Source organism: Marmota monax, unplaced genomic scaffold, assembly GCF_021218885.2.
Source record: "Marmota monax isolate L192 unplaced genomic scaffold, Marmota_monax_Labrador192_F-V1.1 WCK01_AAM20220418_F8-fsc00037, whole genome shotgun sequence".
NCBI lineage: Eukaryota > Metazoa > Chordata > Mammalia > Rodentia > Sciuridae > Marmota > Marmota monax.
In genome coordinates, this window is record NW_026693245.1 from 14823680 (window position 1) to 14851653 (window position 27974).

Below are 27974 nucleotides of genomic sequence, written 5' to 3' on the forward strand. Positions count from 1 at the left end.
ATTAGACCCAGGGGAATGCTAACAGGTTGGGCTATCAGGAAGGTTCTTTGAATGTCGACACACAAAACAGTGCATTAAGTAGCGCCATATCCCTTCCCTCTCCCTTCTTGCAATAGATAGCCCAACATTTATCCCCAACAAAATTTCCAGAGGTCTCTTTAAGGAAATTGAACAAACTACTTATTGGAAGAAGCAAAGACTCTTTTGGAAGCTTTTGCCTAGAGATATGTGTTCCTCATTTTGACCTGAGGAGGGACTCCAGTCTGTTCACCCCAGAGGTAAGTGTGCAATGCACCCTAACCTGTCTGTTTATGTGATTAAGTAGACTTTTCTTATAGGGCAGAGGAAATCCACAACGGCTACTTATTCCTTTACTTTTAAATATTAATGTGTAATATGAGTTCATTAGAACCCAGGGGGAGAAGGAAACAGAAACAACCATCAAAAGATGTTTGAGAAATCCGTGACTCACTTGTGAAGCATTCTAGACTTTAAGCAATTGTTGCAAAGTAAAGGCAGAGAAAACTTTTGGCTTTGAAGTTACAATAGAAGGAAATGCAATCCTAACCTTCAACCTGGCTTTGAAGTAACAATATTCAATGGTTATAAGAGCGCAAATGCTGTTTTCAGTTTTCAACCGATAGCAAAAGTTCCTAAGAGTTCATTCATTATGGTTTTGGGACAGATGGAAATGTTAACTATCTTGAGAAAGCAAAGGTTAAGAGATGGCTGGAGTATAATATAAGTGAGTTAAGTCCTTGCCTTTCATGTCTGAGAGTCAACATATATTGTCTAAAGTTTTTTTTAAAACTCAAGAGATGCAAGTACCTTATTTACAGGTTCGGAGATAATCATTAGAAGGCTTGAACACAAAAGAGATTGCCTCTGGAGAAAGAACTGGGATGAGAAGGGGTGGGGGTAAAAGAGTATAGCTTTTTATCATTAATTCTCCTGTTCTACGCTATTTTATTTTTACCATATAAATGTATTTTTCTAATAAACATAAGATTTAAAAAATGACAAAGTACCAAGGACATAGTAGATCCTCTATTATTATTATTATTATTATTGGCAGTTACTATTTCCAGTGTGGTGTTATTTTTCCGGGGGACTTTATTTAAGGATTAATCATGATAATACACTATAATATTTATACTCTATAGTTAATCACTGTATTCTTGGGTTAACAAAGGGATGTGGGAAAGAAACAAGAAGGGAAACAGGAAGAATAGAGAAGTTAAATAGGAAAGTTGTTGAGAGTCAAGTTGTGGAGTTCAGAATGGGAGTGGTGCTGAGTCCTCCAGGAGCAGGTTCCCAACAGGAGGTTGAGCATTGGGAGCAGCCAGAGCCCAGGGACACTGTTTGGAGCCTCATTCACATACAGCAATAGACTCTCAAAATGATGCAAGTCACAGGTTCTGCTCCAGTGCCCTTGGCTCCTTGCCAGGTAGGAGTCTCCTGGCACTCTGCTCCGTCCTCCTCACACACACATAGCGTCTGTCTCTGCAAACTCTGCCGTCATATAGGCCATCCCCAGCACCATCACCTAAAGCCTTTCCCAGAGATCTTGGCCCTCCCCAATGTCCCCTTAGCTGTACTTCTGTGGAGCTCCATATTGTCACATTTGGTAACAGTTGGTATCATAGGCTTTACTAATAGATTGGAAGTCTGAATCCCTCTCCCCAGCTAGATCAGAGGTGTTTTTTATTGGTTTGTTTCAAGGAAGAAACCCTGACAGCATTCTTTTTTCTGTCCTTGAGAACTTACTAAAGCTTCAAATAAGCAATTACATTTCCAGTTGCTGCAGAAAGTAATGGTTGAAGTCCTCATTTTAACTGCAATAACTTTATTTCCCTACCTTGGATCAAACTGTAATGAGGGAACGTTAACACACTTCACTTGTCTGGTTTGCAACATGGTGGTGGCTGTTGGGACCCCAGACCAATCACTTTTTATTCTCTGGGGCAGGCAGCCTGGAGTGATAAGAATTGGAAACCTGAAGTAGAGACAAAGCATTCTAGCTGCCTTTTGTTCCAGGAGCTACTACCCCCAGAAAGAGCAGAATCATCCATACAGCAGGTGTGAGTTCATAACTCATAGGTCAGAGCAGGGCACCGTATATGGCTTGGCCTTTGTTACTTAGAAAAAAAAATGGGGCTCCAGTAAGGACAGGTGCAGACGTGATGTCATTGAGAGGGGAGGGCTGTTTGTGGGGCATTCACTGCCCCTGCTTCCACGCACTCTCCTCCAACACCATCCTTACAGATCAAAATATGAGTTCTTCCAATTATTTTCGTGTCTATGCCAAGGTCATTTCCTTTTACTCATTTTTAGCAGACTTCTTTCAAGTTCAGGTCAAGGCCTCCGCTCTCAAAGGAAGCATGTCAACATTTCCTCCCCTTGTTGCCCCTCACATCGTGGCAACCGCTAACAACACGTGTTTATCTGGAGAGCCCCAGGCAGCCAACATGCTCAGACAAGCCGAACAGAAAACTCTACTGTGCGCGAGAGGATGGAGTTTTTGGCATGCCCTGTGGCCCTGCAAGCAACAATGGTTTTCCAAGGAAGATATATTTACTTTCAAAGCTTTGTTCCCACAAGTGCTCAGAAATACAGACCAGAACACACTCCTGACTTAACTGCCTTTTTCCCCTTGTTCATGAAAGCATTCACAAAGGACAGGACACTCCTGATGTGTCCAAGCGAGAACAAATCTATCACTCACTTTTCTTCCAGCTTCTTTCAATTCGACAGAGAAGTCTGAATCAAAGGCAACACTTCCACAGCAATAATGAAGAAACCAGAAGTCAAGTAGCAGAGAATGATCAAATCATACGCTTTCACCATTCCTTCTGTGTCTCAACACTTTTCCCCAGGGCACCCTCGTAATTGTGCTACAGCACCGTTTATTATTTACAATTGCCTTATTTTCTTCTGAGATCAGGCTTTGTTTAAAAGTCCATTCAAGATTAGCTGTACTTCAACTAAGGGTCACTTGAAGTTTCTATGTAATCAGCTACATGTCAAATGTCGTTATGTTACAAGCCCCCAAACCAGCACATAGAGGAAATATATTCACCTAAATTCAAAGAAGCTGCAATATCTCTTAACAGAACCTTAACATCTACAAGGACGTGTCAAAGAAACGACAGGCACACAGTTTACTCTGCTGTCTGGTACGTGGCACTCGTCTCTGGCACACGAATATTTATGTACACTTTGTGGGAGTCTTGCTAATTGTAATTATGATTGCTTACTACAGTTTCCAAGGTAACAGTTGTCACTTCGATGCTTCACTGCCAACTCAATTTCCATTCTCCCGCTGATATAACAAATATTATGTGACATTTTAACTGAAAATATCTGTAAATGGGCGTCTGAGTGTGGTGTGTTTCTTTAAAAGGGAAGGAAAACAATTATTAGCTTTTCATTATTCATCTCGGAGGCATGTTTGATCAGTAATTACTCCAATTTTATATTTGGAAAAGAATGAACCAGGGTCCCATGAGGTCTTGGATTTGGAGGTTCTAGGTTCCGATCCAGCCTCTCCAGATGAACCTCACAACTTTGGCTCAGCAATCAGGAGCTTATCCCAAAACTCTCCCACAGCAAAGGGAGCCCTGCCCCACCCTCCATTGGCATTGCTGCCCCACCCCTTCTTTTCCCAGTGTGCTCATCTCTCTTATGGGGTGGGCCTGAGAGAGAACAGATAAAGCTCCTGTTCTCCACTATGGCTACCTTTTATGACACTCCCACCTGTCCAAATAGCAGATTCATTCAGAGAGCAAGTCAGAAATACCTCATGAGCAGGAGGTGCACCTTGCAAATCTATTCTGGTGAGGACCTGAATGAAAACCTTTTCCTCAGCCCCATGGTGTCGCTTTCAAACAGGTATCCTGCAGGGACCCCCACTTCCAGCCATTTCAAGGTCACTTCCTGCCTTGACAGGAGAGGTACATCTAGCATAGGCAATGCACACATGAAGTATTTCTCTACTGGTGTGAGTGTGCACACAATGCTTAGTGCTCAGGAGGTTCTGGGCAGGGTATGAGACCAAGCCTCAGTTCTTGCTAGCCTTTGTCTTATTTCCAGTGTCTCCACTGGAATTTCTCAACCCTGCTCACTTTCAGGCTGAATTCCTAACACACTGCCTGACTGTCACCTGGCTTAAGATCCTACTAGATGAATTTACCAACGCAGGATGCAGAGCTGCTGCTTGCCTCTGGCAATAGTGTGTGTTCTGACTTCTGGTCCCCACCCTGTTCCCATGGTCACCTGCCATCTCAAGCTATGCCCTCTTCCTATTCAGTTCTTTTTGCTTTGTTTCACCTTTAATCTCCTGGAAGTCAGAAATCATGACTCTCACCTGTTCTCTATCTTCCCATAAAATATGCTAATCTTTTAATAATTAATTGATCAATATCCAATATTAATATGCCAATAAACATCCAATGTGGATATATGAAACAGTTCAAAGAATGAACTGAGTTTGAGCATCTTTAAATCTACAAAACTCTCCTCACGCCTCCATAACAAAATGTACATTATAAAATAGTGCTTAAAGCAGTCATTTAAACCACAGAAGAACAGGAAATCTCCTATGGAGTTGATTAAAAATATAGATTATACAAATTTTGAGCTTGTTCTGTGAACATATTAAAAAATTATTGTTGGTTTTATTAGGTGTGATGCTATCAGTGTGGTTAGGTTTTATAAAAGACTCCTTTATCATTTCACAGTGCAGGCTGAAATGTTTATTTAAAAGACAATGTCTGGGGAGAGTGAGCAATGGTACCGGTGACAACAAACTTAGATGAGTTGAAACTGGACAATGGGACATAGCAGTTCACTGTGCCACATTCTCTTACTTTTCTATTTGAAACTTTTCATGATAAAAATATTTAAAATACATAAATACAGCAAAATGGTGATTATTGCTCAATCTAGGTGAGATTATTTAATCTCCTGAAGGTGAGAAACTATTCCATACTTTAATGTATGTTTCTTTGAAAATTATAAATGAATGATAATTTTTAAAAAATGCTTCAAACATAGATTCTTAACCTCTAATCCCTCTAGTGATTTCTGGAACCAAATTGCTACAAGTGGGGTATAGACAGGTATAGTTTTCAAACCTCAATAATTAGGAATCCCTACTTATTCTTTATTAATTTATTTTTTGATACTCATATTACTTAAAAGCAATATATCTATCTTATAAAATATTTTATATTTTTAATATTTCCCTAACTTGGACCCCACTCTTCCATACCCTGAAAATACAAAGTTAAAAGGATTTATTTTGTATTACATGTTTGTTCTTCCTTGGGATGATATCTCACAATCCACTTTTTATATAATGCTACCATCTTGATTGTTCTATTATATTAAATGAAGAGTTTATGGAAATCCACTGAGGTGATTGGCTTCAAGAAAGGATATTTTCTGAATACATTAACAGGAAGATTTCATAATGTATTATTCTAAATATAAATATTTTTCTGTAGCAGAGAGAAATGGTAATTATTTAATCTTGGTAGTGTCTTGTGTTATTTTCCTATTGTTGACACAATAAATTACCACAACTTTATGTATTAAAACAATGAAAATGTATTATCTTACAGTTCTGGAGGTCAGAAATCCAAAATGACTCTTACGGGGCTAATACCAAGGTGTGCACAATGCTGATCTCCTCTAAGAAACTCCCCTTTATAGTGTCTAGAGACTGTTCACATTCCTTGGCTCATGGCCACATCACCCTACTGCCATTGTCACATCTCTTACCCTGGCCTCCTGCCTCCCTAGTATAAGGACCCTTGTGACTATATTGGGCTCAGCCTGACAACCCAGAATAAAATCTCTACCTTAGCAAACACAAGTTAGGCTGGGAATGGAGGAGTTGGGTAAATATTTATAAAAAGGCTACAGAGGTGCCTTAAGAGCAGGTGGGAAACCAGAGTGAACCCTCTGCCCATGTCTCACCTCTGCTTCACTATGCACATAAGATGTTTAACTTAATCAGAAACACAAAGTCACTTTTGCCATTGAAGGTAACATATTTATGGACATATCTACCACAATACTCTTATTATTTTGCCCCCTGAATTCATTGTATCAAACAGTTATTGCTGCAATAATGTTGTGTTAAAAAAAAAAAAACCTACTTCAAAATTTATGGCAGCGAGCATGTATTTTTCTCACTTATGGATTGCAGACTGGCCAGGATGTCTACTTCAGGCTGAGAGTTGGGTGGTTGGGCTTCAAGATTGAGATTAGGCTTGTGTCTGTTCCACATGTTTCAATCAGGCTGCAGCAGCAGTGAATATCTTTGACATGTTCTTTTCTGCACAATCACAAGCATGCTGGAGGACAAGCTAAGCCTCAGCTTGCATTTCATCCACTCACATTCTGTTGACCAAGTCACATGGTCAAACCAAAAGTTAGTGAAGCAGGGAAGTATTATATTTCATCACAAGGGAGAGAGGAAATAGAGTGAATATTTGCTGAACAAAAATTCAATTTCCTGTTCATTAGGTGTAAGTAATATCAGGCAGCTTAAAACTTCTCAGTGATTATATATTTTCCAAATATTTTCAGGTTTGACAGGTCACTGAAATAATTTTCAGGCTTGACATGTCATAACATCTTACTGTGACTTCTTTAAAGGCAGCATTCCTTACACTGTCTCCAGAAATCATTTCTAGGACATGGATAAAAATCAGGAAGAAGATAAGAAAGACCACTGAGCATCACCAAAATGGATAAACTGAGGTGTGTGGACAATTTACATAAAAGAACTCTTTCCATATATAACTATACACTATTCTTACTTTACACAACAATTCTAACAATGTTGATTATGTCATACCTAGCTGCACAATAAAATAATAGAGAGGGAGAAAGAGTGAGAGCCAGAGAGAGAGAGAGAGACAGAAATAATAAAAACAATAAAGCTAATAGATATAATCAACAAGGAAAACATAAAAATTGATTGAATCTTTTTTAAAAAAGCACAAAAGAATGCAGTTATTTGATGTAGGGGTAAAGAGCCATTCCCATATAGCTCAATGATTCATAAGGTCCTCATAATTGCACCAAAATTTAAGAGCATTTGAGCTAGACAGTAAGATCCCCAAGGGCAGGCATCTTGCACACCTTGTTCACCACTGTTTTCCCATTTTCTAGCACAGTGCTTTGCATGCATTCACTAAATATTTGTGAAATTAATGTCACAATTTTAATCTGGTTTATTATTATTCTATTTAAGATGGCAGAGAAGAACTCTGTGTACTGGAAAAGTATCTGAACAAACATGAACTAGGCTGGGAATGGAGGCGTAGGGTAAATATTTATTTAAAAAAGGCTACAGAGCTGTCTTATGAAACCCAAAGGCAAAAGAGCAGGTGGGAAACCAGAGTGAACCTTCTGCCCATGTCTCACCTCTTCTTCACTATGCACATATACTTCAACCTCTCCAAAGATTAGCTTTCTCTCAGGAAACAAGAAGGGTGCCAACTGCAAATCCCACATCTCCAGAAGTTTTATATTTCAGGACTAGACTGATGCAGACATGGACAGCATGTCTCCTTCTAACCTCCAAAATTGACATTCTAAGCAAATTGTACAGAAAAAGGAAATAAAGCCTTGTCCATTGCTTACCCTTACAACACTTCCAATTTCTTCCTCTTCCCACCCTGTTAGCACCCAGTATCATTGCCAGGAAGAAAGAGTCTGTCATTACTGCTGCCTTCCCCTCTCTTTGATCCTATCTGACTTCTGGCTTGTGTATGTTGGGATTCTTGCAACACTCTTGCCCAAAGCATTGACAGGACCTCCATCGAGTATGCATTTGAACACTGCACAAAGAAACCCAATAAAGGGAAATTGAGGAGGACAAAATTCAGCCCAGCCTCTGAAAGAAGCTGCATTCACCCTGAAGAAGGGGTGTCTTTTGTAATTCAGGTCGGCCCAAAGAAGCAGTTTCCTTACAATTTACACAAAAGCCTTCTTGTATACTAGCAGTGGCCCAGAGCACTGCCAGATCCAAGCTTTGCTAGACATTTTTAGGTCAGTGCTATCACTTGGGTCTTCCCCTCATGTCCAGCATCAATTGATCTGACAAATAATGAAGTAACATGAAGCCCACATATCAACAGGGTGAATTTGACCAGTTTCCTCTAAGACAATGAAGGAGTGCAGGTAATGTGTGCTATAAAAGGAAAAGCAAGACAGCAGAAGACTGTAATAAAAGACTAAAAATGTATGTCTTCACACCCTGATCCCAGAATGGCACCCTCAGTTTTGATTGATACAACCATTAATGCAAAATACTACACCAGTTGAATCAAATCTCTTGGTCTATGAACTAAAAGTTTAGTTTTCCTTGTGTATATTTGTTCCATTCAAGCTCCCTAGGTAACGAGCTTATCTGAGACAAAGTTCTCTTATTGCAACTCATTGGCAAAGACCTCATCAACCATAAAATAAAAACTGCTAAAAGATTTTAAAGAGGGATTAATTCAAACTTTGGGAAAGGAGAGATCATTTGCAATCTCAATGGGTTTAGATGGTTAGGTCTTTTTGAAATCAACATATAACATCATGAGGATGAGGATGAGGAGAATAACTCCTTTTTTCTAAAAATGCCTTTTCAGCACAAACTGAGCTACCACTTCATGAACAATTGGGCACCCAAATTATTGGTAATATTTCAAAAGAGTAAATGAAGCAAGAGAGATCATGAAAAGCAGGAAATATATGGATGCAATTTTGAGCCTAAATGAACATGGAGCGCCATATACAAAATAATCAGTGAGATGTGAAAACTGATGTGGATCCCTTTGATTTGAATCAACAGGGTGTGAAGGACTCTTATTATTCAAAGAAAACCTTGGTGCCAGCTCTCCCTCAGTCAGAGCCAGACATGTAGGGTCCTAGCTTTGGAGGTACAAAAGCCCAGGATTGAGCTGCATCCCAGAAGGTTAGAAAGCAGTTTAGAGGGGAACAATATCTTCTGGAAAAGTTTCTTCCCTAATTTTAAAAGTCTCTTGCAATTGTAGGACTTCTCTGACTCATAGAAGAGAGGCGAACTATATTTTCAGACCAAGCCCAGTGAAATTGATGTATTATAATGCAGAGGACACCTCCACAGACATTGTTTCCTGAAATCAACGTAAGGCAAGAAAGAACAGTGTTCTTCCTATCCCAAAGAAAGAACTAGGGTGATTTTGTCAGGGCTCCAAGGTACCCCAAATATCTGAAACTTCTCCTGAAGTTTCCAAACTTTGTTCGGTCAAGTCCCAGGTAGCAAGAGGCTGCAGCTAAAGAAAAGGGCAGCCCGGGTGCGATGGTGAAAGCAATTTCAAGGAATTGCTTAAGGCTTACTTCTTCAAAATCACCTTAAAAATAACAGGAGAAAATTTGACAAAACTCTGTTCTGTGTCAGGATTATATGTTGGAATCTTAATCTGTGTGTAGGCTCTATATTCCCCCTTGCTTTCTCTACCCTCCTCAAGGCCATTTTTCCCCTCTTCTAGCCAAAATGAAAGGGGGAAACCCCTCGAAGATGGCGCTACCTGAGAATGGGACATTAAAAAGCCTATGCAGAAAGGCTTTCCACTGAAAGAGTAGATAGAAAAAGTGCAAAGGGAGGTCAGTGTGCAGATGATAAGTGTAAACTGGAAAAGAAGGAAGACTCCCAGAAATCCTCCAAAGGGGAAAGATAGAAAGGACTTTCTGCTTGAAGGTTGAAGAGAGAAGCAGAAAGGTCCTCCGGGTGGCAACCCAGCAACTGAAGGACAATCATCCAAGAATGGTTGAAGACTGAGAAGAGAAAACTTTCCCCTTGACCAATGTGGCAGCAAAACAGACTCATTTTGGAAGTTTCCTCTGAGCCCAAATAGAGGTGGACACATTGCCCCTACTCCAGTTAAGCCCATCACAGGAGAATGCACTGGAAGACCTTGTACTAAAGAAATCACCAAATGAGCCAGTGGAAAAACACAGAGATAACTGAGGAATTAAAGTTAACCCAGTTTTTCTTACCTTACAGTTCAAAGAACCCATGGCGATAAAAGAATTTGCCCTGTAACTGTTTTTTTTATTTCTTATATTTATAATGTAGAAATCCTGTGCTGATTTCTAAAATATTTAAATGGTATTCATGTCATTCTACCTGGTGGAGAGACTTCCAACTGGACAATGATGTTTTTTAATTGAGCCTGAGGGTCAGGGGTACATGTGGACACATTACAAATAGCATCACATCTGTGACCAACAATACTGTGAGAGTGGTAAAATGCATCAAAACCATTGCACAATATGAACAGAACAGTAGACAGTGTGATCACCCAGGGCTCCTTGATGCGAAGCATCTGCCCCTTGATCTTCTCACTATGTTCGGTGAGCTGGTGAAATCACAGCAGCTTTCTTGCACCAGCTGTATCCCAGGAGTGATTTGACCAGCTCTTAGTCAGAAGACATAACTATTGAAATTTTACCAACATTTGCACAAAAATACCCTGAACCTCCTCCTGGGAAGCATTGACATAGCTCATAAAACTGGAAAGTCTGTATATATATATATATATATATATATATATATATATATATATATATCCAGATATTTATGAGCTTAGGTTCTTGAAATATTAAGAGATTGCCTCAACACCAAAACAGATGTACGCTGTGCTAGATGTCTATCACTCATCTGGATTCTCCACAGTAGAGAAACTCATAAAAGAGCCTCACTCATTAACAGTGAGTTAAGTAGAAGTGATACTTTTTCCTATAATTTATGATTTAAACTTTTTTGTGTTAAAACAGATATAAACCTACCGCAGAATAAAACAAAACAAAACAAAAAAAACCATGTGAATTGCTGACACAAAAATGATAAAGAATTTCTTCCCTGAAGAGGACAAGTGTGGAAGCTGGCCCCAGATTTCTGAGATATCAATTCAATGTCCACACTATTAAGGACACTTAAGGGAAAAGTTAAGAAGTCCATGAACAGAGAAGTCTAGAAGGCATTAATAGCTCAGCTTTCATGACTGTTCATGCCAGAAAAGGTAGTGTCAATTGCTAAGTCTTTGCAATAGACATAGTTCCAGAGGCATAGTCACATAGCCCTTGAGAAATATGCAGAAATGTGGACAATACACACGGCCTGGAAATAGATCTGAAAGAACTGTCAGAAGAGACGCAGTCTGGAATCTGCACCATCTAAATATGCTAAAAATAAAATATTCATTAGCAGACAGACTATTTCAACTGAACATGTTTTAAAAGATGGCAATGTTAGCTTCATTTCCAAATCCTTAATCACTTAATTGTCAGACTATCTTCACCTGTGTTATCTGTGGATATGGTGTCTTGGCTAACCCAACTAAAAATATCATAACAAATCTTTCTTTCCTTATCCCTACCAGCCTCAGCCTCAACCTCCCCCTCCAGTTTCAGATAGCATCACATCCGTTATCATTTGTCTTCAAATATCATCCCTTCCTACCCTTCCCCAACTAGGGTTCACCTCGCCGCATCAGTTATTTACGTTGTAATCAAACCTATCTCTCAATTGAAACTTTGAAAAATAATGCAGGGAAAATTATTTTGAAATGAAATGAAAACTTCAGTAATTTGATTTGCAGGAAATGAAGAACAAAGTGTCACAATCCAAGTGCTTTTAAATAAGTCATAATTAATTACGCATGCATCTATGTTTGGATGCTCAATTTATGACTAATTATGCAGAAAATGTAATTGCATACTGAAGCATTGAATTGCACCTTCTCTTGTTCTTATTTATGCCAAACGTGGGTTGTGAGATTTTGTTGTTGTTGTTGTTGTTGTTAATGGTATGTGCTGTGTGCAACTATTGAAATTGTTGCACTGTTATCAAGACACAACTGATCACATGATCTCTCCTAAAATATAATTGTTCCCGTTGAGAAAATTGCAGAAAGACCTAAAATTGTCTCCTAATTTGTCCTATTTTTTAAAAAAAACTTGTATGCATTTCTACATTCTTTTGTTCTCTACTGGAATACACTTGCTAAGAAATCATATTAGGCACATCCTGTCAGTTTCCTTTTCCTATGGATTTGCCATATAGACTTTTTATTTTCTTGGAAGAGTCATAAAGCTCAAAGGAATCATGAATGACCATCACATTTATGTCATCCCAGACAGGCTTCTTTTTAATGACACTAAAGGGAATTTGTAACCTTTTCTCCATCTTAAGAAGCCTAATAAAGTGAATATCAAGGAAGCAAAGGAAATAAAACCAAATTTAAAACTTCCTCTGCATAAGTCATGGGAATAGTAGCATTTGTGAATATTTTCTCACTGAAGGGAAAAAAAGAGTGAGAAGAACAAGAAGGCTAAAATTTCAAAAGCTCTTATAATACATATTCAAGATAACAACTACTTTATTATGTTTTTTAGAAATTTCTAAGGCTACTTTATCATATACAGTTACCTTTTTCTGTAGAAGTGCCAAACAAATCCTAGAGTCCCTTGTGGCCCAGTCTCATAAAGGTATCACCTATAACAGATGGGTGATAACGGTCCAGCCACCGAAAGTAAGTAATCCCAGCTTTTTTTGCATGAACAGCTAGGTGGTAGCCAATATCAGCAGAACTTACCCACAAACAGGTCTCGTCTTCCAGGTTCAAGAACAACTATGCTTCCCCAACCCCTTGCAAGTCAGGCAGCCCATGAGGCAGGTGCATTCAAGGGGCTACAAGCTGAAATCTCTGCCAGGCAATAGTTTGGAATAGTTGTTGTGAAGTCTCTATGCCTTCTCCTACCCTGCCATTCTTATGACAGTAGAGTCATAAGTTCAAGAAGGTAGGGCCACCAAGTCACAACATGGAGGTTACCTGCACTGAAGAGTCACTGGGACCTTATTCTAGACTTTGTGCAAGAAATGAATTTTTGTTATAGGAAGCCACAGAAATTTGGGAGTTGTTTGCTACTTGCAAGCAACAGAGGCTAGCCTATCTTCAACTAGCCTTAGAACAAATCCAGTTCCAACTCTCTGCAGTGCTTCCTGAAACCCCCATCCACTCTCCTCTCCACTCCTCTCTAAATTCTCTCCCAGCCTCCCTGTTCCAGAGCCTCCTCCTCTCTCAACCAGCAATCAGAACTCCAGATTGTTTTTTCTTCCCTGTCCTCCTTGCTCTGTAATCCTGTCTCACAGAAGCCCAAGAGCTGGGTTGACCAAAGTCAAACTCTATTTAGATGGCTGAGGATGAGAATGAACCAAGCTTTCTGGGGTTTGGAGAGGTGGGTTCTGTGATGAACAAAACAGGGTGGAAGAAATGGAAACACTTGCTTGATGAAAATGTTTTCCCCATCATATTTGGCTTTGGTCCCTAAATAAGTAAATACAGGTGTTAAAATTCATACCTTAGTGACTTATTCTTCCCTGCTAGCCTGTTGAAATTACTAGTGTATATACATTTTATTTTTGAGCAATAGGTGCTCTTATCCCTTGACCTCAGTTTTCCAGTCCATTGGTGGTACCCACCTCAGCCATCATTCATGTGAATATGCCCTCTAGTGTTTTACAGTGTTCAATCTACAGGACCAAAACAGACACCATCTCCATGGCACTAGTAACATGGTATTCAAAGAGTTGGGAAAAAAAAGCATAATTCACCAAATACAGTTAACATAAAAGACTATGCAAACATTTAATTAAGACTTTTAGTGAATTTTTGAACATTATTACGAAAATCCACAAATATCAGTACCTACTGTTATAAACTCTGTATTAGTGGATGAGGGGGTTACGAAAAGATGCAAGACCTGGTCTCAAGAAAAAACCCTCTGCATAGGGAGATAGGATGCATTCAGGAAAAGACAAACACCAGCGGAAGATTACGTTTAACACAGGCAAAACAAGTGGAATTCATAATGACATGTTATGACGAAAGTGGGCCAAAGTGATGAAGGAAACCAGTGGAAAAGGGGAGTATTGAGCTCGCCAATAGATGAGTGCAAATCTGAAAAAGAAGGAAAGAAATGTGGAAACCATCTTTACATCTCACCAAGAGCTGCAGTGTTTGCTGACAGGACTATAAAAAAAGATCATTTGTCATTGTGTGGGACTAAATCATTTCCAAGGCCACCCAGAACAAACTGGAAGAGATGCTGCTCTCATATTTCACAGGAATGCTTGGTAGTGACAACTTCACATCTCAGAGAGAGCACTCTTCTATCTCCATAATCAAAAGCATCTAATCAACACTCATGGAAGTGAGAGTGTAAAAAGTGCGCCGTGCAGACAGGACCGCTGCCCTCTAAGGGATGACAATCTATAATGGCAAGCCTGGCTTTCCAAACACTGAGACATCATTAACATAGCTAAGGATGAAGAAAGCATTTTCTGCAAGCCTCGCTGCTATCAGACAGAACAATTTGTAGTCATCACTGATCTGAGCTGAATTCAAATTGGTGACCCAAAGGCTCCACAGTCTGGGTGTTATTTTCAATCTCCTTAGCTATCCAATCTCCAGAAGTTTCATTTTTCATTCTTACTGTGCAGTCATCATCAACTACCAAAGGGAAAGACTGCAATCCAGACACACTAAAAATAGTCTTCTTGCCTTCTGAAAGCCAGACTCAGATTTATGACAGTTTTAAAATTTGGTTCTTCGTCTTAAAAGTTCAACATTCTATAAGAACAGTGCAAAGTAATACCTGCCTGGTCTTTAGAGCATGAAACACCATAACTTGATGCAGCAAGAGATCAGGTTTCAATGTAATCCATTTACATTAGGGAGCGAGCATTTTCCTTTGCTTGACAGGTTGAGGTGGCTTCATGTGCTTTCCACTTAATCAGCAGAATCATTAAAGCACTGAGGGTTTTGATGGTCTCAATAAAAAACATCTATTTCTGTAGAACCTATCACTATAAATAATTTAACAAATAGAGCCCCCCAACAAAGACTATAAAAAGAGGAAGAATTATTCTTTCGTACTTAAATCATAGACCACTCTGAAGTTGAGCTGAAGGGAGTTCAGGTTTAAAGCCAGGGCAGAATGATGTCCAGTGATAAATCCTAAAGATAAAATTAAAAGCAGTTATAGAAGAGTATAGTCCAATTTCTGTTTTAAATATAGGTATGTGTGTTTGTGTTTATACTTCTATTAAAAAGTTCTGAGAGAATTACATCAATATAAATTGTTGACATTATGAATCAGAGTGGTGACTTGTAGAGAGAATTTCACATTCTCTATCTTTACACAATAATCTTGTCTTAGAAAAAATAAAGTTATTTTCATTCATGTGCTAATACATAGACATGTGACTACATATCAGCACATGTCAACTATATATAGTAACATAAATTTATACCAGGGAAAATCAAGCTGGATTTCAAACTCCTTCTGACCCTGAGGATATCAAGACTTGGCTGTCAGAGAGGGAGTGGCATTACCCCAGGAACATACACTGGGAAACTAACTTCACTCTAGAAGTTAGAGGCAACTGACTAAGACTGAGGCTAAGAGGGAACTGGTTATAGGATGTGTCCCCAGATGGGTGACCAGCAGTCCACATGACAACATTCAAGAGAGAGCTAATATGGTGGCAGCAGTCTTGGGACAATAGTGTGCGCTGGTTCTTAGGTGTGTTGTAGCATCTTGGTTTGGGAGTGAGCAGAGAGCTATTCATCTGGTTGAAGCAGAACCTCAACCAGCCAGGGAGAGAGGGCAGGTGACAGTTTGCAAGTCCAACCCTGGACAAAAAGTTGATCTCGGATAGGTCTCTCATTTCAACAGAGAATTATAACAACCAGGAGCCAGAGAAGAATTGTAGCCAGGTTTAGGGACAGGTTGGGGTAAGCAAAGAGGCCTCAGTTAAATGGGCACACCTCACACCAAGGTCCATGAGCTCATGCTAGATTCTAAATTATGATATTGGTGGAAAGAAGTTGCCTTGTTTAGACCCAGGCCTGCCTCTTCTTGGCTCAGAAACCAGGCTAGGGGTCCAAGAGGTCATAGTATCAAAATTAAAGCAACACTGGACAGGCAAAATCAATACCAGCAGGTGAGAACTTTCTCACCAAAATTAAGGTTATTTTTTACTCTAGTTCTCATCAGTTGACGTGTAAACAGGATGATGTCTGGTTCCAGGAGTAGATTTTCTGGAAACTTATAGAACATTCTGTTATCAAGGCCAGGATTGCCTGTTTGGTAGCCATGAGCCTCTGAGGTCCTGACTTTACTTAAAAGAAGACAAAGAGAAGTCTGTTTCACAGAGAATCTTCAAAGATTTTACCTATGCCTGGTATTCATCTGGAAAGCAAGGGAACTCACATGCACAAATAACCTCACAAATAACACAATAACATTTAGAATAAGGATTCTAAATGTCAGAAGGAACAGCCCTATCTCATCTAGAGGACGGGATCTTTCCCTGTCCCCTATGACCAGTTCCTTCCCCCCCTTCCCGCCAAAAGCTCTCAGCATCTTGAGACATTAAACTAAGTGAGCTAACATTATAGTCTCCACCATTTCCAGAATCAAGAGATCAAATTCAATCCCAATCTGAATCAAGAGATCAAATATAACTCCCATATATAAGTGGGGGGGGAAGAAAACAGAATATTCTAAGACTACAAGCTCTCAGGGAATTGCCACGAGGCAGTATCTCCTGGGCAGGGAGATGCTGGAGAGCAGAGGGAGAGCCCAGGTAGGGCTCCAGGATCACTGCTCTCAAATGAAAGAGTTCAAAATAGCCCCAACGTCCAACTGAAATGATCAGCCACACATCCTTGTTTTATCCAGAGTCTCTTGAAGTCAAAATATTAAATTTGTTTCAGGATGCTCTGATTTGCAAACCATGCTTCTTTGGCAGGTGGGTATTTCATTACCAAAAATAAAAGAATGGCATTTCCTTCTCCCAATTCACAAGGGAAAACATCCTAGTAAATTGCCAGAATTTTTTGTTTTAAGATTTTTCTCTCCTAACCATTTCTTAGATTTGTGGTACCTGCTATCAGTGGGGATAGATCCATGACAGACTGTCTAGGGGAGTTAGAGCCACAGAGAAGACATGGTCCCTGTCAGAAGCATCACCCCAGGCAGGGAGAGGGTGTGAGTGGGAAGGGGCATGTGTGTGGGAGAGTTTGTAGGAGGCTTAGGGTGGGGGAAGTGGTAGAAAAATATCCTGCCTTCTCCTTCCCAATCTGCCTGTGGTCTCCTGCTTTGGCCTCCTATTGACCAAATAGGAATCAGCTGTCATAGGAACTTGCAGGTTCAGACTCCTGGATATCAAACCAGAGCAGAGAAGAGCAATAAAGCTCCGGTTCGCCTGCTTCATGTGACTCAGCACTAACGATCCCGCTGAAATAATTGGCCGGCCCTTAGGAACTTACAGAGGTAAAAGCCAACCGAGCCTTCATAGGCAGTGGCCACAGGACTGAAACGGGGATTGGGAGAGACAGTCAGGACCCACCCGTTGCATTGGTCATCCGGCAAAGGGAACAAACGGTCACCATTTGCATGGGATATCACCATGGCAGAGAAATGGCGTCATGGGCGGAGGAGATAACTGCAGTGAAACCAGCGCGACAGGTGTGTAATCCCCTAGTCATCTCTCTCCACACAGCGGGGAAACCTTAAGGGCCACTCCCAGCTCTCCTGTGAACGCAATAACCAGACCGAGGGAACCAGGAGTGGCGCAGGACTCGCGGCGCGGAACTCCCGGCTACCGCTCCCACCAGTGCTGACAACTGAGGGCTCTTGCACCAGCTACCGGGGGCGTGGCTACAGGAGGGCAAGCAAATTCGCTGGGGGATCTCAGCCCCAAGCTCTACAAACTTAGGGTCTGAGGGAGGCAAACAGGGAGAGTGAGCCCAGGTGTTCATGAAAACAGGGCTCCCAGGAGCAGCAGACCTGGCGTGTAGACAGTATTGTGGTGAGCGCCACAGGTGAGCACGGCCTGGCTTGAGGAAACACAAGACAAGGCCCTAGACACTCAGGATTGGAGACCCGCCCAGTCTAGGAGAAAGAGCTGCTGCACAGTGAATGGTTCCCACCTATTGAGAGGAGAAGCTTGGCCCAGTGGGCAGAGCTCCACCTACTGGAAGAGAAGTTAATAGAACTCTAGGACTGCATTTATTATTATTATTATTATCATTTTTTTTTCTTTTCTTTTTCTTTTTTTTTTTCTTTCTTCTTTTTCTTTCATTTTCAATTTTTATTTGTTGTTGTTCTTTAATTTTTTTTCAATGTTTCTATTTTTTTAAATTTTTTTTTTATTTTATTATTATTATTTTTTTAATTTTAATTTTCATTTTAAAAGAATCTAAAGGCAAAGAGGCCAAGGACCACAACTATGGCATCCAATTTAGTGAGAACTGACAGATTAGTTATGATATGTTTATAAAATTACTATTTCTGGTTGGGGTCCTCTGTGCTTCTATAATATCTGGGTATCCTTGCACCTGGCTTAGTCTGAGCATGATTTCTGAATTTATAACAGTGTTCTCAAACTGTGTTCCATAGATCCAGAAGTCCATGGAGCTCTCCTCAGTAGCTGATGTGCAGAGTGGATCAAGTACCCCGGAGTCTCAGCCTCTCTACTTCAGCCTCAGCGGCACTGCTTTTTATCGGTTTTACACCACTGGATCTATGTGAGATTTTTGCTTAACAAAGAACTCCTAACTTGACAGATAGAAATTCATTGGCACATCAAGTAACTGCTAAGACTCATCTCAATGGTTGCATTACATGTTTTCCTGTACTTTTTCTTATGATAGTAAGTTATTACTTTCCTATGTTTTATACTCTGCCACATTTATAAACTAAATCCAAACACAGGCAGCCCCAGCATAGAATGTGTGCACCTATGTAGTGATAAGCCAACTGTTTGGAATTTCAATGTTTTTTCCCAAAATAATAGCAAGACAGTTAGAAGCCCAGACCAGCCCACACAATCCCAATTAACCACAATGTACCTGAAATAGAATTCTATGCTCATGATAAATAAATAAGAACCTGGACATGAATTATAATAACATTTGAAAGGAAGATGTATTTCAGGTTCCAAGTAAATTCAGAAAACCCACAGCTTTCCCTGCAGTAGAATCTGAGGCTCTCACAGCCTCACTACCTTCCAGGCAGGGAAAGAGTGTCTTTGCCAGGTCCAAGCTATTGTTAGTGGTCACTGTGGAAAACAAAGTCAGCATTTCCAGCTTATATTGAGAGACAGGATTGGGACCAATAAGGATAACTGAGGAATGTTGAAAGTAAGAGTTCCTGCGCAGAAGAACTCTGCAGACCATTTCCCCTCTTCCAGTTTGTTTATCTGTTTGACTCATTGTTGTTGATATTGTTTGGCACTGCTGGGGAATTCATGACCTTGCTCCTGCTAGGCAAGCACTCTGTTACTAAATTACCCCTCTAGCTCTTTAGGAGTTTCTGGCTCTCTGCTTCCTGATAGCCAAGTCCTGAGCTGCTTTCCTCCACCTCTTCCCCGATGATGTCCTGTCTCACCTTGGGCCCAGAGCAATAGCATCAGCCATCTTTGGACTAAGACCTCTGCAACTATGGCACCATAGTTTTCTTCCTAAAAAAAAAAAAAAAAAAAAGAGAGAGTTTCTACTTTGGTTTTTTCCTCCAGCTTTCTTAAAATATGATTATCAAAAAATTGTATATTTTTAAGATATATAAGGTGACATTTTATTATAAGTATACTTGTGTCCTTGTGTAGTGATCTCTATAATCAAGCTAATAATATGTCCATTACCTGATATAGATGCCATTTTGTGTGTGTGTGTGTGTGTGTGTGTGTGTGTGTGTAGTGAGGACACTGAAGATTTACTCTCTTGGCAAACTTCTTTTTTTTGGCGGGGGGCAGGGGCAGTGGTGGGTACCAGGGATTGAACTCAGGGGCCCTTGACACATCCCCAGCCCTTTTTTGTATTTTATTTAGAGACAGGGTCTCACTGAGTAGCTTAGTGCCTCATTTTGCTAAGGCTGGCTTTGAACTCGTGATCCTCCTGCCTCAGCCTCCTGAGCCACTGGGATTACAGGCGTGCACCACCACACCTGGCCTCTCCTGGCAAATTTCAAGTAGAAACACACTATTAGTAACTAGTTACTGTGATGTACATTAGATCCCCTAAATGTATTCATCTTATAATTGAAAGTTTATACTGCTTAACCAACATCTCCCCATTTCCAACCCCCTCACTCCTAACAACCACCACCCTACTTTCTGCTACTCCATGTTTGACATTTTTAGATTCCATATTTAAATGATATCATGAAATATTCATCTTTCTGTGGCTGGCTTCTTTCACTCAATATAGTGTCCTCAAAGTTCATCCACATTGTCCCAGAGAGTAGGACTTCCTTTCTTTTTAAGGCTGAATAATATTCCTCTGTGTGGAGGGGGGGCGTGTAATTTCTTTATCCATTCTTCTGCTAATGGATACATTGTTTCCATATCTTAAATACTATGAAAAATGCTATAATAAACATGTAAATGCAGATATATCTTTGAAATATTCTTTTAATTTCCTTCAGATATATACCCTTAGTGGGACTGCAGAAACATATGCTAGCTCTATTTTTAATTTTTTGAGCAACCTCCATATAGTTTTCCATAATGGCTGTAAAAATTTATATTTTCACCAACAAGAGTTTCCTTTGCTCCACATTCTTACCAACACTGTTTTCTCTTGTACTTTTTAATAATAGTCATCCTAACAGGTATGAGGTGATATCTCATTGTGGTTTTAATTTGCATTTCCCTGGTAATCAGTGATGTTGAGCACATTTTCACCTATCTGTTGGCCATTTATATTTCTTCTTTTTAAAAAATGTCTGTTGAAGTCTTTGTTCATTTTCTAATTGTGTTATTTGTGGGAGGAGGTTTGTTTTTGTTTTGCTATTGAGCTGCATGAGTTCCTTATTATCATGAATATTAATGCTTTTATATATAAAATAATAGCAAGACACAATCCCAATTAACCACAATGTACCTGATATATATGGGTGATGGCTCACTTGGATTCCACCTTTGCATTCATCCTTGGATTAAGGGATACCTAGGTAGCTGGTAAAGCAGCATTTCTAGGTGTGTCTGTGAGAGTGTTTCTGGAGATGTGCGTGTGAGTCAATGGACTGAGTTAAAAAGATCTGCCTTCAATGTGGGTGCCCCATGATTGACTCAGGACCCAGAAAGACAGAGGAAAGCTAAATTCATTTGTTCTCTCTTTCTTGGAGCTGGGGCACCCTTCTTTTCCTTCCCTTCCACACCAGAACTCTAGATCGTCTAGTGCTTGGACTCCAGAACTTGTACATGTGTATCCTCAACCCCATCCCAAGCCTTTGGCATTTGGCCAAGAGTTATCCAATTGGCTTCCCCAGTTCTGAGCCACACTACTAGACTCTTGATTCCCCAACTTGCAAATGGCCTATTGTAAGGACATCTCAGCCCCCATAGTCACATGAGCCAATCCTCCTACTGAATCCTCTTTCTTAAATCTATCTATACATATATGTCCTATTAGTTCTGTCTCTCTGGAGAACTCTGAAAAATACATAAAATATGCACATATTTTCTCCCATTCCATAGGTTGCCTTTTCATTTTGTCTGTTTGTTTTACGGATAATGTAGTCTGGTTTGTTTATTTTTGCTGCTGTTCTCTTTGTGCTTTGGGTGTTATATCCTAAATATCATTGCCTGGGTCAATGTCAAGGAATTTGTTCCCTGTGTGTACTTCTAGGAGTTTTACAGTTTCAAATATTACAATTAAGTCTTTAAACCATTTTGAGTTGATTTTGGGGTATAAGAATCCCATTTTAATCTTTTGTATGTGACTGATTTTCTCAGCACCATTTATTAGCAATTTATCCATCCATTCACCAAGAGACTATCCGCTCCCCATTCCATATTCTTGGCACCTTTATCAAAGTTTAGTTGACTGTATGTGCATAGATTTGCTTCCTTCCATTTTAATTCCACAATGGGATTAGCACCTTATCTTTTTCCCTATCCACCCTAGAACTTGGCCTATTCACTCTCCCTCCCTTCACTCCAAGCATTGTTCCTAACCATAGCTTCTCTCTTCTCCAGACTTTGGAAGAAGAGAATCTAGTCTCATAATTTATTCCTTTCAGAATTTAGTTCTTTGGATTCTAAAATTTCAGAAGAATTTCTCTGTGAGAAGGAAGAAGCAGGGACATAGGACTCCTCTGGGTCCCTTCTGCACTTTGAATAATGCTTTCATCTCAACTCTCTCTACCCTCTCATCTTCACTTGAGGGCCCCACCTATATTTCTTAGCAACTGACAGTTACTATGCCCAGGTTTCCCCTTGAAGCCAAATTAAGTTTAGATGAAGTTGACTTCTCACTCTTCTTGCTTATTGGTGGCTCAAGTACTAATCATAAAAATATGTAGAATAAATCAAAGTTTGAAAAGTTAAAAAAAAAGAAGTAATCATATCATACACATGACTGACCAATGAAGAAATGACCTCAGGCCACTTTGAATAACTACCTTTCAATTCTAAAGAAACTATTTTAAAACACTGACCAGAATTACCAGGTTCAGATGGCCCTTTTGATTTCCCCTCCCAAGCTCTACTCTAGATCATGTCCAGAGGCCAAAGTCTACACCCTCAATAACTGTACAGTATTGCCAAGAAAAGCCTGGAACTTGGTGTTAGCCAGGAATCAACATAGTCGACAGTGACCAGAAAGTTACCTTGGTGAAACAGGATGCTAGAATGAGGCTCTCCTTCCCTGCATTTCTACTAAAGTACAAATATGAACATGATAAATATCAGCATATCAGGTGAGGTTAAGTTTCCTCACCCAAATATAGACTAAGAACTTCATTAGAGCAGTAATGGTTGATTTTTATGTGTCAACTTGTATAGACAGTAGTATCCAGTTTTTGATCAAACATTATTTCTGATGTTTCTGTGAAAATATTTTTTAGCTAAGATTAATATTTAAATCTGAAGACTTTGACTAAAGCAGATTACCCCCCTGAATATGGGGCCTCATCCAATCAGTACAAAACTTTAACAGAAACAGACCAACCTCCCAAGAGAAGAAAAAAAAATGTTTTTTTTTTCTTCTAGCAGACCTTGGACTTGAACTGCAAACCCCGCTTGAGTATTCACACCTTCAAAATAGATTGAAGAAAGTTTGAGAAGAAGTTTTCTTCAAAGAGAGAAATTGTTTTTCTGGGAGTCCCAGCTCACTCTTCAGGGGAGAGGTTTGAAGTATCACCTTCCACCCTAGGTAAAATGAGACAGGCTCTAAGGACCTGCTTAGAGAGCTCTGAAATGTATTTTCTGACTTGTTCTGGTGCCTAACTTTGATAAATCTGAAGTCAACAATAGACTTGGGTCTCACATCCAATCCATTCCCTCAGGAAAATTTAGAGGACAGAAAAAGGCTGACTAAACTCTCCATGGTGGTCCTTAGAAGGGTATTTTTTTTTTTAATATCGGTTGTAGTTGGACACAATACCTTTATTTTATTTATTGTTATGTGGTGCTGAGGATCAAACCCAGGGCCTCACACATGCAAGGCGAGCGCTCTACCGCTGAGCCACAACCCTTAGAAGAGGGTTTTAACAACAAATGTGATGAGCCTGATCTCCCAGGTTTGTCTAGGATTGAGAGAAGTATAGAGAAGAGCCAGGGTTTTGCTTTGTTTTGTTTGTTTTAGTTGTCAATGAATCTTTTGTTTTATTTATTTATATGCGGTGCTGAGGATTTAACCCAAGACCTCACACATGCCAGGCAAGCGCTCTACCACTGAGCCACAACTCCAGCCCCAGAGAAGAACCAGTTTTGTGTCCAATAGGGACTTCAAGAAGAGGTCAAAGAGTTAGCACCTCATGTCCAGAGATTAAGAAAAGGAGTTATAGGAGCTGGGAGTGTAGCTTAACGTAAAGTGCTTGCCTAGCATGAGTGAGGCACTGGGTTCAATCCTCAGCACTGCATGAAAAATGAATAAATAAAATAAAGATATTGTGTTCATATACAACTAAAAACAAAATTTAAAAAAAAGAAAAAGAAAGAAAGAAAAGGAGTCATAGAAAATCACTCAAAAGAAAGAAGCTTCTTCCTGGGTTAAAGAGAGGGAGGAAGAGAATCCCAATAGGGTACGTATGAGAAGCCCACAAAGAGAGAGAAGAATGGGCTGATAGCCTAGCAAGCCAACCAGGGATACCAGCTCCAACCACCCCCTGGGCCTAGACAGGAGCCACCCAGCCAAGGAGAACCTCCCTCACTATACAGCTGTCTTCATGCCTTCCTGAGCTTCCACTCCCTGGGGTAGGAAGCCCAGCTGGGAGCAGGGTGAGAATGGGGAACTGAAGGACCACGCCCCTTGACCACTGAGGACTTCTGGGAAGAAATAGGCCTATCTGGGATAGAAGGGGAAATAAAAACAGCAGGCCCATCTCAAGTTTTGATAACACCAACCTGGACATTCCCACTGTAAAGCAAATCTCTGGTCTGACTTAAAGTAACTCTAGGGTTATCTGTTACTTTAGAGTGGGTAGAAAAACCTTGGCTGGGTAGCTTCAACCAAAATTAGGGAAAGATGACTCCCCACTGAACAAAGCTTAAGGAAGCAGTAGGAGTTGTTATGATGACAACCCGCACATCCTGCTGCTGCAGCCTGCCAGCCACATTTGCTTGCCCAGCTGGTGTGACTTGTAACAACCGGCCTCAGATCTCATCCTGTGTGAATGACAAGTGATTGAAATCATTGCTTTTGCTTTTGGATTTTCCCCAAAGAGAAAAATGTCACCCATGTGGTTTGGAGAGCAAGAACTTGGTCAAATGCTATGAACAGAACCAGGATCAGTAGCCAGGTTGGTGAGGGGTAAGAGGTGGCCTAGGCCTGACAACGTTATATATTTATTTTATTCTCTGCTAACAAAAACCAGCACAAAATTTCATTAAAGTCATAAGTGACACACATTTTTCTTTTTAATGGCGGAGAAAGTTAGATTCCCTCGGTTTCAAAAGGACACCAGATTTCTTTTATCCTTCTAATATTTGATAAGAGAAGTTGTGACAGTGAGAACCAATGGGGTTTGAGACTCCTTAGGAAAAGAAATAGAGGTGGCAGAATACAGCCCTGAGGAACTCTGACCAAGGCAGGAGCACAGGTAGGTGGTTGGGCAGAAGAAACAAAGAGAGAAGGCAGTGCATCAGGAGGGGAAGGGAAGGAGAAGAGAATCTCAAGAAGAGGTGATGGTGGAGCAGAGTGTTCCTCAGGCTGCCTGCCACCTAGCTTCAGCAGCCCTTCCAGAGCAAAGGTACTTATGTCCTGGAGGGTCCATCGTAGGCTGTACCATCCTGACTCTGCTCGAAGCCTTTGGTCTTTACCATCCAGACTCGGATCATCTGTACCCAAGACAGAGAAACAGCAATGCCCAGAAACTAAATCACTTTCCTGAAACTGACAACGAGATAAGCTCCATTTCGGTAGCAAAAAGACAAATGTTTTACACAGTCAAGTTATCAAAGCACATTAAAGGATAGCTTTAAATTTATACAGGTACATTTCTTGCTGAAGGTGTTATTTAATAAGGCCTAAAGTAAAATTGAAAGCGGAAGCATAGTGAGTTTTTTGAAGTATTTATATTATTATGTTCCTGACTGAAGAGATAAATTTAGTAGTTGTTTCTCAGGTAACTAAACTTTGCTGTCTGACTTAGTTTTTTATGTATTTAATTTGACTTTAAATCTGAATTCTGTGCAAAGTTCCATAACTGCTTTAAAATATGGGCTTTATTAGAGATGTGAAAACTGAGAATGCAGTCATATTTTCTTATTATTAACTCATCACATAATACTAAGGCAGGGAAAGGAGACTTGGGACACTCAGATACTCAAATTGGGAAGAGTCAAATCAAGTAACTATGTCTTCTCATGACCCTGAGAATAATTGTGGTTGTACAAAAAAAGAACTTGACCTCTTCACTCTCAACATCCCTTGGTTTTAGAGATGAATAGCATACTATTTCAGTTCAATAAAAAGTTTAGCTTTGTACTGGGGTTGTGGCTCAGTGGTAAAGTGCTTGCCTAGCATGTGTGAAGCCCTGGGTTTGATCCTCAGCACCACATATAAATAAATGCATAAAATAAAGGTCCATCAACAACTAAAAAATATATATTAAAAAAAAAAGTTCAACTTTTGTATACAGATTTTTAGAGGTTTGTTTTGCTTTCTTGCCTACTGGTTCATTGTGTTTTGTTTTGTTTTGTTTGTGGAAACAGGGGCTTGTTTTCAAAAACTGCATTTAAAGAGATATCTTTAGACCAGATTAGTAAATGAAAGCTACACATCTCCACTTTTAAGAAGAGATTGGATGTTTGAGGAAGCCATGGTCAATTCTCCAGGCTGACTCAGATTCCAGAAAATCAGATTAAGTCATCATCAGTGCCACTCATTGATGACTATTTCCTGAGTGAGATATACATGTATAATCTAGGTAAGCAAATAACTGCAATACAAGGCAGAATGAAAAACAAAATCAAACGTACAACCAGAGACATGAAAAATTGTGTTCTATATGTGTACTATGAATTGAAATGCATTCTGCTGTCATGTATAAAAAATTAGAGTAAATAAATAAATTTTAAAAAGCAAAAAACCAAACAAACACAAAACCCCCACAGGTGTAATGCAAAACGCTTAAATCCTACAGGAGCCTCTGATTTAAAGATGAAGTAAAGCTAGGCACAGTAGTGCATGCCTATCATCCCAGCAGTTCGACAGGCTAAGGCAGAGGATCACTAAAGTTCAAAGCCAGCCTCAACAACTTAATGAGTCCCTAAACAACTTAGCGAGACACTGGTTAGCTCAGTGGTTAAGCGCCCGTGGGTTCAATCCCCAGTACCAAAAAAAAAAAAAAATGAAGTAAAGATAAAGTAAAATACTCAGTCTCATCAATTACTTGAAACAATAAAGAGAAGCAAATAAACCTGTGTTTGTCTGGCTCTTTAGAGTAGCAGATACTAAACTGGACTAAACATACAAGAATTTTATGAGTGTAAATGTCTGTGTAAGAGACCTAACTAAACAACATGGGCACCTTCAAGCTTAAGACTGATTTCCATCCTTAGGTGCAACAAGAATAACTGAAATTTGTCCTTATCCATCCAATGTTGAAAATAACACCTACTATATAAGCTTAAATGAGGGAAGGGAGGGACCTAGCACATAGAGGGTGCCCTATAAATCCTAGTCTCTTCTTCCACAGGACCACGTGCTAGAACACATGACTAGCTCTTTGCACTTATCAAAGAGGAGCTGCTGAGGTCACTTTAGTGTCGTTTGGCCTGGAGCTCACACTGCAGTCATGTGTCACTCCTCTGTGCAGCAGCTGGTTGCACACCCCTGTTGGAACCTGCCAACTGCAGAGGGCCAGCAGCTAGACTAGAGGGAGCCAGTGGAGACCACACCTCCTAAAAGGCACTTCTGTGAGAAAAAAAAAAAAGTGCTGTTTGTCCATAGACTACTCAAGAACAATCTACAGAGAGGAATATCCAAATAGCTGAAGGACTATGAGAAAAATATAAAATGTCATTATTGTTATGATTTGGATGTGAGGTGTCCCCCGAAAACTCACATGTGAGACAATGCAAGAAGGCTCAGAGGAGAAGTTATTGGGTTATAAGAGTCTTAACCCAATCAGTGAATTAATCCCCTGATAGGGATTCACTGAGTGGTAATTGAAATGGTAGGGTATGGCTGGAGGAGGTGGAATTGGGGCGTGGTTTGGGGGTATATATTTGTATCTGTCAAGTGGAGTCTCTCTTTCTCTGCTTCCTCCTCATGATGTGAGCTATTTCCCTCCACCACACTCTTCTACCATGGTGTTCTGCCTCACCTGGAGGGATGGAGCCAGCCTTCTACGGACGGAGACCTCTGAAACTGTGAACCCTTAAATAAACCTTCTTTCCTCTACAA

General features: G+C 40.1%; 2 long non-coding RNA genes across 3 annotated transcripts in view; one reads left to right on the plus strand and one right to left on the minus strand.

Moving 5' to 3' along the window:
- The window catches only part of LOC131424627 (uncharacterized), a 76228-nt gene extending 69871 nt beyond the window's left edge, over positions 1–6357 (minus strand). Inside the window, exon 1 of the long non-coding RNA XR_009227978.1 lies at positions 6165–6357. This is a non-coding gene — a long non-coding RNA (uncharacterized LOC131424627). The remainder of the gene's footprint in view (positions 1–6164) is intronic.
- Positions 3–27974, plus strand: LOC124100736 (uncharacterized). Of its 2 annotated transcripts, none has more exons than XR_006854393.2 (3): positions 3–278; positions 18520–18772; positions 23114–27974. It is a non-coding gene; the product is annotated as an uncharacterized LOC124100736 (long non-coding RNA). The 2 variants fall into 2 exon arrangements; XR_006854394.2 differs by having other exon boundaries at positions 23117–27974.